The 12,931-nt window shown below is 43.1% G+C and overlaps 1 protein-coding gene across 1 annotated transcript in view; it reads right to left on the reverse strand.

Moving 5' to 3' along the window:
• The window catches only part of TAFA2 (TAFA chemokine like family member 2), a 440,574-nt gene extending 428,138 nt beyond the window's left edge, over positions 1 to 12,436 (reverse strand). Inside the window, exon 1 of the mRNA XM_037140291.2 lies at positions 11,626 to 12,436. The gene's annotated coding sequence lies outside the window, so the exon portion shown is untranslated. The remainder of the gene's footprint in view (positions 1 to 11,625) is intronic.
• Between the last annotated feature and the right edge of the window lie 495 nt (positions 12,437 to 12,931).

Below are 12,931 nucleotides of genomic sequence, written 5' to 3' on the forward strand. Positions count from 1 at the left end.
ATCATTCAGCTGCTCCAGCTGAGCCCTTTACTGGCAACCAGCCTTAGTGGAGATGCTAAGGGGTTGGAGGATTACGGTGAGAGATGGCAGAGGCCAGGCGTACACATATCTCCCTAACTAGCTGTTCTCACATACCCATGTCAACAGCTTATGCCCCTTAGCCTGCATATGGCCTGCAGATATGTCTGTTGGCCCACATAGTATTTTTAACTTTGAGTTCATTACCATCATTTATAAATCTGGAACTTTTGCATCAAATAATCTGCATATCTAACTTCTCTTCTACAAATCAGAAAATCTGGCAACATCAGACCTGCATTCTGGCATGGCAATAAGTGGAGCCAAGGCTCAGCTGTCCCACTCAGATGTTGGCCAGAATCTCCACCACTCCCTATGGTCTCCCCAACACTGTAGCTGAGGCGGAGTGTCTGTTGCCATTTGTCATCTTCCATTTGGTCTGCTTCACTCATTCACATTCCCAGCCAGACCTCACAGGTATTTGAATTTGCAACCTTTTTAAGAGGCTCCAAGGTGCAGCATATCACTGATCTCTAATCATTCAGCCTCGCTGAGTCTATTCTTTCATTAGTGAAATTCAGGAAAAGGAGCTACTGTTCGGTTACCTTTGGTTTGATCATAGACCTTCTGAACTGGAATCAATCCACTGAAATACGTACTACTTCATTGTAAATAAATATTATGCTATTTTGCTACACAACTCATTACAACTTAGACATTTTAACTATTTTATGGTGAAATTGTAAGAACTATACTGTACTTCACAGTCATAAAAAGGAATTAGTAGCAGCAGCAGACACAGCACAATATAGTCTTAAACCACTCCTCCAGATCCATTTCAGAACTCCAAGTGATATACTGAAATGGTAAATTCTATGAAGACAGGTATCTTTGTGATTTTTATTTACTGGCAGCTTCCCAAACCCCCAGAAATTTTGTAATAAATACTTATTGAATAAATAAATGAACTTTTACCAGGAATTATAAATTCTCAAAAATTCATACACAGCTTTTAAATGAATGTATTTAATCATCAACAGGTGAAGATTGTGTTCATTTGATAGTCTAGCTCTCCTTTTGGTTGTTCATTTTATTTCAGCAACTATGAAAATATATGTAACCCTAACAAGCCCATTCCATGGCCTATTCCATGGCTTATTACAACTTGTTTTACAACAAAACAGTATGATACAAACTAGACAAAATGGCTAAACTGACCTATAACATTTAGTCTGATTCAATTTTATGTTCCCATGTCTACAGTCTTTAGTCGTCACCAGAATCATCATTATCATCATCATCATCCCAATCTTGTAAAGCTGGACAACTTTTACAAATCCCTTATTAAAAAGCATTTATGGAGAACTTCCGCCAAGATGGAGGCATAGGTGGATATCCGTGCCTTCTCACACAACCAAGTTTAGAGATAACTAAATATTAGCAACAGAAAACACAGCCAGAACACAGAAAATTGAACTTTTCGGAAGTCTGTTAACAACAAATTCTTCAGTCTGACCGGTAAGGGGCAACACCAGCAGCTGGTGGAGCAGGGTTGCACAGGAAAACTCGGTCAGACGGACCCAGACGCGTGGAATCCAGGCGCAGGGTTGGATCTAGTGAGCGACCAAGCGAAGCGACCCAAGCGAGTGACCCCGGGGAAACAGCGAGGGAGCAGGGCTGTGGGTTGACTGTGGTCGCGCATTGGTGCGCGGATAGACAAGCAGACAAGCGAGGGGAGACCAGGACCCAGCGGGTCCCCCCGGCAAGCGGCAGGGAGGGCGCCGCCATTTCCCTGCTCTGACCCCACCTCCACATACAACGTCATAACCTAGCGACTCTGAGTGGCCCTGCCTGGTGAACTACGCCTCTGCTCCTCACCCAGCGGCACAAAACAGCAGAGGAGAACCGCCATTTCCCCGCTCTGACCACGCCTCCACATACAGCGTCACAACCCAGTGACCTGGGAGTCCAAGGCGCCGCTCCTCACACTTAAAGGGCCCGAACAGACCAAAAATGGCTCAAGAAGATCTCAAAGCCCCAGATATAAATCTAACCGATGAAGAAATAGCAAAACTCTCAGACGCACAGTTTAAAACACTGGTCATCAGGATCCTTACAGAACTGGTTGATTATAGCCACAAATTAGACAAATATATGAAGGCGAAACTAATTGAAATGAATGGAATTGCACAGGAAACCAATAGCAATGAAAAGGGAACTGGGACTCAAATCAATGGAGTGGACCAGAAGAAAGCAAATAATGGCCAAACAGAAAAGAGTCAAGAAGCAAGAATTCAAAGAAATGAGGAGAGTCTTAGGAACCTCCAGGACATCTTTAAACGCTCCAACATCCGAATTATAGGGGTGCCAGAAGGGGGAAAGGCACAGCCACCAGTGGAAAACTTATTTGAACAAATAATAAAGGAGAACTTCCCCAATCTGGCAAAGGAAATAGACTTCCAGGAAATCCAGGAAGCTCAGAGAGTCCCAAAGAAGTTGGACCCAAGAAGAAACACACCAAGGCACATCATCATTACATTAGCCAAAATTAAAATGAAGGAGAGAATCCTAGAAGCAGCAAGAGATAAGGGGACAGTCACCTACAAAGGAGTCCCTATCAGATTGTCAGCTGATTTCTCAAAAGAGACCTTACAGGCAAGAAGGGGCTGGAAAGAGATATTCCAAGTCATGAAATCCAAAGACCTACATCCAAGATTGCTCTATCCAGCAAAACTTTCATTTAGAATGGAAGGACAGATAAAGTGCTTCTCAGATAAGATCAAATTCAAGGAGTTCATCATCACCAAGCCCTTATTATATGAAATGTTAAAGGGACTTACCTAAGAAAAAGAAGTTAAAGAAACATGAACAGTGAAAGGACAGCAAACTCACAGTTATTAACAACCACACCTAAAATAAAAGCAAACTAAGTGGACAGCTAGATCAGGAGTGGAAACATAGAAATGAAGATCTCAAGGAGGGTTAGCAACAGGGGAGTGGGAGGAGGAGAAGGGGGGAGAAGGTACAGAAAATAAGTAGCATAGACAGTAGATAGAAAATAGATGGGGGCAAGAATAGTATGGGAAATATAGAATCTAAAGAATTTGAGACACATGGACATAAACTAAAGGGGGGTAATGGTGGGGACGGGGGGTAGGGTGGAGGGGAATGAAGGGGGGAATAGAACAACTGTAACAGCATAATTAATAAAAAAAATTTAAAAAAAAGCATTTATGGAACATTTGCTAATGTGCTTGATGCCCATGACTTCCCAACTAAAAAGTATATCTTACGGTACTGTAACTGTACTTCTCATGCCATGATGCTTACTTGGTAGGTTTGAATACAAGGGAGAAAAATTTAATTTTTAATTGTCTTAAAGATTTGACTGAAAAAAATATATTGCTGAGAATCTGAGGCACAAAGAAATAAAGTGATTTTCTTGTGGTTATAGGTAATTTATTGGTAGAACTATGAAAGCATCTCCCGAGCTCTCCCGCTATATCATGCTGTTGTCATAATAGTCACTTCCAAAATTTATCTGCTAACCAAAATGCAAACCAATGAATTGTAACCACTCAGCAAATGATGGGATGAACAAATACAGAGTCAAATAGCAAAATCTAAATGTTGCCAAAATTCTGGTATATTTATAAACACATCAACAGTCAATCTAAAAGGTGATTTCAATAATACTAAATATGTATCTTAATAGGAAACTACTGTGATATAACATTTTTAAAAAACTGAAAAAAAAATCGGTTAAAATTTTTTCTTGAACTTAAAACTACCCAATTAGGTTTAATGGAGTCTGAGACTATAGTGCCCTTTCACTATGCCCTTGGCCTTTTGGTCACCCAACTGAAAGGCAGATCATCTACCTCCTTTCTCCTTACACACCAAAAAGAGAAGAATTAAAGTTGGACCTCTTTCGCTCAATTAAACTCAACTTTCTGAGGAAATAGCAGGTCTGTCCAGAAAGTATCCAGCTGCGTACTGTGGAAACTAGAGACATTTGTTGAAGAAGATGCAAGAAACACTGTTCATAGGACACTGATGCCTCAGTCCCCTTCAATGTAGGCAACTTGGGACCACACAGTTTTTCCAAATGCCATCAGCTGCCTGAATCTCATCAAGAGTTTGACACCTCTTCCCCTTCAAAGGTGATTTTACTTCTGGGAAAAGCCAGAAATCACAGGGCAGCAAACCTGTGCTGTAGGGAAGCTGAGTCACCTGGGTGATTTGAAGTTTCACCCCCAAAAATTCTGCATGAGACGTGATAAATGAGCAGGCATGTGGTCATGATGAAGCTGCCAGTCACCAGTTGCCCATAGCTGTGGCCTTCTGAATCATCTGAATAGTTTGCACAGAGGAATGTTCAAGCTTAACACAAAATGTGATGCAGATTCATTGTTCTACTCACTCCATCATTTTGAATGTGGTAGCCACACAGTCCACGTGCTTGCTCAACAGTATCTACCACCCCTACTGACTAGTACAGTGAAGTCATCATTGTTCACACATGTGCATTCCAGTCCCCTCTCCTTGGCTGCCATGTTACATCCATATGGCACAAACCATTCTCATTATATTAACAATGGCTGGGCTGGACTTTTTCTGGGCAGACCTCATACAAACAAAAGCAGGACCAGGTCATTGATATTAATATGCCTGACAGCCATTCTAAAAAGAAATTTATTGAACTCTCCAATACCAACAAACTTGAACATGCATTCACTGTACACCTATAACAAAGTAAAACTACAGTAAGAAAGAAAGGGTAAAAATAACCAACTTTGTCCACCTTAAATGAATTTGGAACTGTACGTAAATTAATACATATAAAAATGTGTTTATGTTGTTTTCCCCAAATGGTTTTTATTGGCTATTTCTGAATTCTTGATGGATCTGAGCAATGACAAATTCACTGCATCAGTACACAGAGCTGTATTGTTTGAGGGAACCAAGTTTTAGAGCTGTAGAAAAACTGTCCTCTCAAACAATAAATGCATTCTAACAAAGTCTCTGTCCAATTACTACTAGCTTGAGGTTTTATTAAAATTTCTAAGCCCTGACCAGCATGGCTCAGTGGGTTGGGCAACTTCCCACAAAGCAAAAGATCACTGGTTTGGTTCCAGGTTGGGGCACAAGCCAGGGTTGTGGGCCAGGTCCCCAGTTGGGGGTGTGCAGGAAGGAACCAATTGATGTTTCTCTCTCCCACTGATGTTTCCCTCTCTTTCTCCCACTCTTCCCCTCTCTCTGAAAATAAATCGAATTAAAAAAAAAAAAAGATGCCTATGACCAAGTGACCCTTTTTCACTTCCCTTCTTTCACTTACTTTACAACCCATAAAGACAAAGAACCTGAAGCCAGGGAAAAGGTGTGGAAGAGACGGCACACTTATTTCTCTCATATGGACAGTCTTTTCCATAATGGAGCAGGGGACAGCAAGCATATGTCCTTACTCCAATATCTAAATACAATTCGCAGTGGAATTTCCAAAAAGGACATTAAAGAAGAAAAACTCAGCCAGAATGAAATAACACTATGCACAGTGTTTACATATAAATAATAATTTTGAATGATGGATCTTCTGTTCCAGAAAGAATCTGTCTATCTCCTCATAGCCCAGGCCATTCTAGCTTGAAAACTTTAGTTCCAAAGCACAAATACACTTTTCCAAAAATTTTTTGTCATAGTGCCCACTATGAAAACCTTCATAAATGTGCTTATAAAGAGCTGCATAATCCTCCACAGAAAGCCAAAGTATTACTCTGTGTTATTAAACTCAACAGAAAGCTCCATACGCAGCAACAGGAGGCCATAGGCAATTAACACTGTAAATTGAAAGGTTTAGAATTTTTGCATGACCTTTAAAGGTCAACACAGTTGCCCCTTCATATGCATGCAATTATACAGTGACGAGTTCATAGCAGGAAAAAAACCATAAAAATATTTAGTAAAACAAACCTTGCCTTCATCCAAGGCTACTTGTGCTCCAGGCTTTACCTGAAGAGTTAGCTTCAGAGGGTACAAGGAGATAGAAAGCAAAAGAGACCTGCTTGGCAGCTTGTCCCCACTTTACCAAAATACTGAATTCGTACACCACCATGATTGCTAAGAAAACAACATTATCACAGTATCAATCTCTCAGTAAAGAGTTTCAACACCAAAGATAAATTTCATTGAATGACTATGTTTGTGCTATTGCTAGGGGAAAGGAAGACAGACTTACCTTCACTAACTGGTCATTCAGAGGAAATCATAAAACAATTACAGCTACTATGGAGTAATTTAGGTTGAAGGAGGTGATTAAAAGGGCTTAATCTAATAAAAGTGCACTATCAGCTCTGATTCCTCAGTTATTTCTCAGACCCCACGTGGATCACTGTGAACAAAACAGAATGTTCTCCTTACAGCTAATATATTTACTTTTCATCTAAATCCCAAGGAACCTGAAAGTATTATAATATTTTCCAATGGTCACAACAATTACTTGCCTAACTAGGACAGATTTTCACTGATTTCAAGGAATAGATTGCCTATCATTGCAACACTGAATGGAGTCCAACATATACATGTGGGATACGCACTGGAAGTGGGTGGGTTTTGGAAACCTAACACAAATTTGGAGTATAATATCAATATGTTTCTGAAAAATGTGTAGATGTCGTTTGTAAGCCAAAATAGTATGCTCTAATGTAATGCATGGTTTATGTTGGGACTGTGGAGGCGCATATTTAATAAAGACGGCATACAGATATACTCAGTGTTTTAAATGTGTTGAAATTCCAAGTCATAGTGTCAATAAACACATCCCAAAGCATCCCTACAGAGAGGCCAAAACTGGTTTATTTTTGCAGTTGTAGCCTAACAACTAAAAATGAGGTACTCGGTTTAGATAGGCATGAGCAGAGCAAGAACAGTGGGCACCCGGGCAGAAAGCCCAGGGTGCCTAGACATGGACAACTGTAGGGTGGGGCTCTACCCCCAGGGTGACCTTTCCTCCCCTAGTATATGCTGGTCATTCAGTTTAGACCCCTTGACCCCTTACATCACTGGTCATGCTGCTGAGTCCCTCCCCAGACCTCTTCTCCCCTTGCCACTCCCTATGTCACTAGTCATGTGGCAGAGCCCCTAAAAGAAGAACAAGGGAGTCAGAGAATAGCTTCACATGGCTCCCAAACAACCCCTTGCATTAAGCCTTAAGCCCTCAAGACAATGAGGTTCTGACTTGAATCAAGTAATCTTAGGTACAATGCCTCAGGTCTGTTGATCTGAGAGATAACATCAAGGCCTCAGCAGTGTCTCAGCTACAGGCCTAGAAGACCAGTAAGGCCAGATGTGGCTACAGTGTGGATGGCATCAGGACCAGCTTCAATGACTAATGACTCTCTGTCCTGGTGCCTACCAATCAATGGAGACCATGACTCCGACCCTTTCCCTGCCCTCTTCTTTCCCCAGTGCCTGCCCTCTCTGGAGCACACCCGGACCTCTCACCCTCTTCTTCCCCCAGGCACGCACACCTTGCTTTCCTTGTCCTAAGCTCCGAGAACCGCCCCCCTTTTTTTTTTGCTCCTGTAATTTGTTTCCTGAGCCCACTCAGCCCAGCTGGCTCACTTCTTCCTTCTTCCACTGCTCACTTCTTCTTACCTCTATGACTTTCTAAACAAGCTTTGCTTGTATTTGAGTCCGAATTTTTTTCTTGGTCAGAACTAAAGTACTAAAGTTGTTGAACCAAAGTCTGGTAACATTGTAGGGCTGTTTCACCATTAACAAAAATACCTCCAAAAGAAAAAGTAAAGAGGAAAACTGTACTGCGTGTAACAGGGGCTCAAACAGTAAAGCTCAATTATAAACGACCTTGTTAAAACACGGATATAGCTGCACTGTAAGTCATATCATGTAAAATAGTGAAAAACTATGTACCTAAAAAATGCAGACATTTTAAAAAGTTGTTCTCATCCCCTTCAATACAAAACCAGCATTTTGCATGGGTGCCATTAAAAGCATTTGTATATAGGTATGCATGTGCATACACACATATAGATATGGAGATTAGATACAGAAATGTATTTAAATAGCTGTTTCCTTCAAGTTCCAATAAATCTATACATTCTTAAAATTTCCGTTGAAAGTAAGTAGAAGAATGTGAGTTCTGGTTCATTGTCAAGGACACCGAATTCCTATGCCAAATGAATAGAAACAGACTTTCTAAAAATTACCCAGTAAATCAGTGGTCAATGACAAACTTCTAGGTCTCTGTTTGCCAGGCCCATCTTCCATCTCCCCTTTCAGCCTGTGCTCCAAACTTAAAGAAAAAACGGTCTTCCAAAAAGGCTTAACAGGAACTCATTGTCAAACTATCCCTCCTCTTCCGGTGGTTTAGTTCAATATGCTCCAAATATTATCATTCAAAATAAAGTTAACCCGAGAATTTTTTAACAAAATGGCAAACTCATCCTATTACACAGCATTAAAAAAATAAAAACAATGGTTCGTAAGCAAGATCATGTGAAATACTGTGCAAGTGTGTGGACCAAATATGCGGTTGATTCAGCTAGTTTGGCCTCGATATCTAGCAGCATCTGTGTTAATATGTTCCTTCTCTGGATTTCAATAGAGCCTTACTAATAACAGGTTGATGAATTGCATTTGTAAATGTCAGGCATAGATCAAAGGGGACTGTTAGATGTTTATTTTTACTTCAAATTATGGTTTTTTGCCAACAAAACAAAACTGCATTGCACAATAAAGTTCCTTATTTCTACTTGAATCTTTAATGAACAAAACAGCTGCAGAATAATGCGACTTAATGAGGCATCCCTAATAAAATACTGGAGAAATAAAAGCATGGGCACTGAACTGTTTGCACTATGCTTATTTCATCTTCTCAAATATACTAGAAATAACTGATGACACTTTGGAACATTCCTACTTTAAGACATGCATTAGAGAGGCAAATGTTCAACAGTCTGTAGCCACAGCTGAACTTAGGCAGAATCTGACAGTGCCTTCTATTAGGGCCCATGATAAGAAATGCCTAGAAAATGCTGGAAAGACACATTTTACTCTACCTGTACAGGGTAATACATAACATGCAATTAGTGATAAATCAACCCTAAAATACTCTTTCAACACTTCAGTGTTCAAAAACGCATTGTAAAAGGACCATTTCTTAAAATACTTCATTGAAGATACTGATCCAAAACTTCTAAACTTTTCTAACAATATACAAAACAATTTTAATAAAATGTTGTATTACCACTGAAGTTTCATTACCTCATAAATTTTTTAGAAGGAAAAGTAACTATGGCTAAACACAGAACTTTTTACAGCTGTGTCATCTCATTTATAACTTGGTGGTTTGTAAATATTACAATTCTGTCTCTAAGTGATACATATCACTTTTGACATAGATCCATGGGCATCTCAATAAATCTTCATCCCCCAATTTGTCACTGTTGAAATAGCGAACATTGTTCAGATTCAAAATCACACAAACTCAGAAACCTCCAATTTCCCTTTAGCACAACCTGTAGCATTAATGTCAAGGTTTTGGGTTCTTCTTTAATAGACATGTATCATAGCACTCGTAGCACTATTATTAATATGTAAGTTTAAGCATCCTAAACTACACAATTTTATTAAAGGTGCAAAAAGAGTACAAATGTTGACCTCGAAAAACTGTCTAATAAAAAGCAACACCCTAAAAATGTACTCTGCTTCCCCAAAGAGCGTGCCTGGGTGTTCAGCTGGTGTGACGCTGCTCTCATGGTATGACATCTATAAATGACACAATCTCATTTTTTCAAAATAGAACAAGCCCCAGTGTAGTGACCAAACGACTTTCAGTGGCTATTGATGGCGTTGGAAATCAGCCATCTAAAGAGGTCAGTATGTAAACAATTGAGCCAGGAAGAGAACCAGAACAGAACAAAGTAGGAAAAGAAAATATTAAATTACATGTGTCTGATTATTTTTAAGGTTCTTAGGTGCCAAATTTGAAATTGGAAAAGATTCACCCATCTGAGGATACATATGGAAACATAGAAAGGCTGGAATAAATACAAATAACCTTAATGCTCCGGTTTTGAAAGGCTTTAGAAGTGTTTTCAATCTGCTCTGCTGGTTATTGCCATTTAGCACTTTACATGGATATCTAAAATTGATTACTCAATTGCCTTAACTGGCATTGCCTAATAGCACAGTTTTAATGTGCTAATTGATAAATCTTAACGTTAGCATCTCCAACGATCTAGTTGGGAAGACAGGAACCAGATAACTATCATTCAGTCAATTGTTACTGAAATACATCCTGTCCTGAGTGAAGGACTCTTATACTGGCTGCTTTGGAGGTACTTTTCAGAGTCAAGTTGCATATAGGTTTGTTTTTGTTTAAAAAAAAATTCTCCAAAATGCAAGAGGGGATTTATCACTCAGAAAAGGAAGATATTTTCCTGGCTGTTTCATTGCCACAAGCCAAACTCAATCAGCACAAGATGAAGAAAGGCTAGCCAGCCACTGTAGTAACTACACATTAGATTTCAAACGCTTCAGGCGATTGTTTAACACTCGTCAGGAAGGGAAATACTGAACAGGAAAGCGTCTCGGCCCCAGGGGCTTTGCCAACGCTCCCAGTTCCTCCTTTTCCAGTGCGAACTAGAGAGCTCAGCCCGCGGTCCTAGGAGATAGAAATCCGACGGCGGATCTCAAACTTTCCTTTGCGGGAGCAGTTTCTGGAAACAACACGTTCCCCACACGAAAGTGAAGATCAGTAGCCTAAAGAAAACGCCTCTAGACCGGAGCCCGGCCTTTTGGAACAGAAGGGAGGAAGGGACATTAAAGCAATGGGACAGAAAAACCGTGCACTATTAGCAAGATCTGGGGAGGCTTCTGTAAGGAAAGAAATGAAAACCCATTAGTTTCTCGAAGCTGCTTTTTTCTTTTTTGCACACTGTTCGTAGAATGATCCTTTTCCTAGAGCTCGCTTGTAGTAACCTTTATTAAAGCGTCCGTTCCTAACTGGAAATAAACCTTTAAATAGATGGGACCCCGGGACTTATCAAGATGATTCTTCATGAAAATAGTTAGAGGTGGAGAAATCAAGAGCCTCCCTGAAACGCCCACTGTCTGCAGACAGGCCCGAGAATTGGCTAATCAGAAGTGGACAGAAAGTAGGGATTTCAGAAAGGCGACCGGACACATCTGTCACATTGATCCTGCCTCGAACGCGACACCCTACTGCTTGTTGGAGTTCAAAATGGTTACAAAGCCAGATGGGTTTGGTTGAGGGGTCGAGTTAAAACCCACTTTAATCCTCGCCTGGGTCGCTCGCGGTGTTAGGAGAAATGGGGCAGAAAAGGACTGAGAGCACCGCTCTCGGAACCGCTTTCAAGTGCTCGGATCCCCTCTCGGCGCCCCTCGACCCCCGACCGCCTGCGAGGGAGACGCTGGCTGCCCAGCCAGCATCTGCTCTCACCTCTCGCTTCCCCGCGGCGAGCCCGCTACAGCCCCGGGTCCGCGGGGAGGGGAGGCTTCCAGGCACCGGGGGCTCCAGCGGCAGCCCGGCCCCCAGAGCCCGCGGGAGGCGCCGCGCGCACCTACCTGCAGCCCGGCTTCCTGGTGGCGGCAACACCTAGCGACGCTCCTGCAGCTTCCGCGGGCCCGCGCCAGCCTTATCGCTCTCGCATCGCTTCCAAGATGCCAATCCGCCGTCCCCGTTCAGGGGCATAGGGAACCGGAGTCGGGTGGTGTGGGCTCGCGGGGGGCTGGCGAGTCAGGTCCGGAGCGTGCTTGTGCGCGCGCGTGTATTTCCTCCTCCGAAGGCAAAGGGAGCTCAGGAATCTCTTGACATTCACACTGGAATCCCCTTACAGAGGGCGGAAGGTGGAGCGTGTGAGCCTCGTCTCTTCTTTCCTCCCCTCTTTATTCCACAGTGTCAAAGTAATCGAAAGATGTGTTTTCCGAGGACAAGCCCAAGTCCCACAGCCTGTGCCAGCGCCCACGGTCGCCCGCTGTCCTCGCCGGACGCGCGCGGTGCGCTCAGCTCCCCCCACTTGGAGAATCAAGGCGGTCTCGCAGCAATTACCGCCCTTACTCCATCTCTGATTTGTTTGCTTTTAACGCCGAGTACAGACTTTTCCTCTCGCCTCGCGCCGTCTCTCCCTCTCACGCACACTCACACATCCTCCGTGCCTTCTCTACAGCCCTCCCTTTGCTCTCTGGGGACAGGCAATTGGTCGGAATGATTCACCTTCAGCAAAGCAGCCTCCGACGCGTACTTCTCCGGTTCCCCGGCTCCCGCAGGTCCCGGGTCTCCGGGTCTCCGACGTGGAGGAGTGGCTGGGGGGGTTAGGGGCAGGCAGGAGGAGAGGCTCCGAGCTCAGCAGCCTTCCTCCCGCGAGGTGCCCGAGTTCCTCGGCTCAGGCGCCCGTGTTCGCGGGATTAGCAGATAGGTCCCAGCTGGTGCCTTCTCCGGGACTTTGTGCCGAGTCCAATTAGCAGCAACTCCTAGCCAGCTGCAGCCCCTCAATCCCTCCTAGAAGTGCTGCCGGCTGAGCCCCACGCTGCCCAGCCGCTGCCCCTCTAGGCATCGTGGGCTGGAAGGAAGGGCGACCGCTGCTGTCCACCTTTCCCCAGTACCTGACAACGTCACCACCGAGGTGCTGCTTCCAACATCCAACACGAGCGAGCAAGTGTTACCCGGGTCACTTCGCTAAAGGCGGGAGGGGAGGAAGACGGGCGAGGGAGGGCGCCGAGGAGAGGAAACAAATCCAAATTACCGACGGAAAAATAAGAAGGAAGAGGTTGGATCATCAAAGTCTCCTCTCCTCAGCTCTATACTATCCAAAGACAACGGTGGTATCTTTTTAAAAGTCACCGTAAAGGGCAGAACCCGCTGTTCCGCCCA

The sequence above is a fragment of the Artibeus jamaicensis genome, unplaced genomic scaffold (genome assembly GCF_021234435.1).
Source record: "Artibeus jamaicensis isolate MK-2021 breed Jamaican fruit bat unplaced genomic scaffold, CSHL_Jam_final contig_233, whole genome shotgun sequence".
Taxonomy (NCBI): Eukaryota; Metazoa; Chordata; class Mammalia; order Chiroptera; family Phyllostomidae; genus Artibeus; species Artibeus jamaicensis.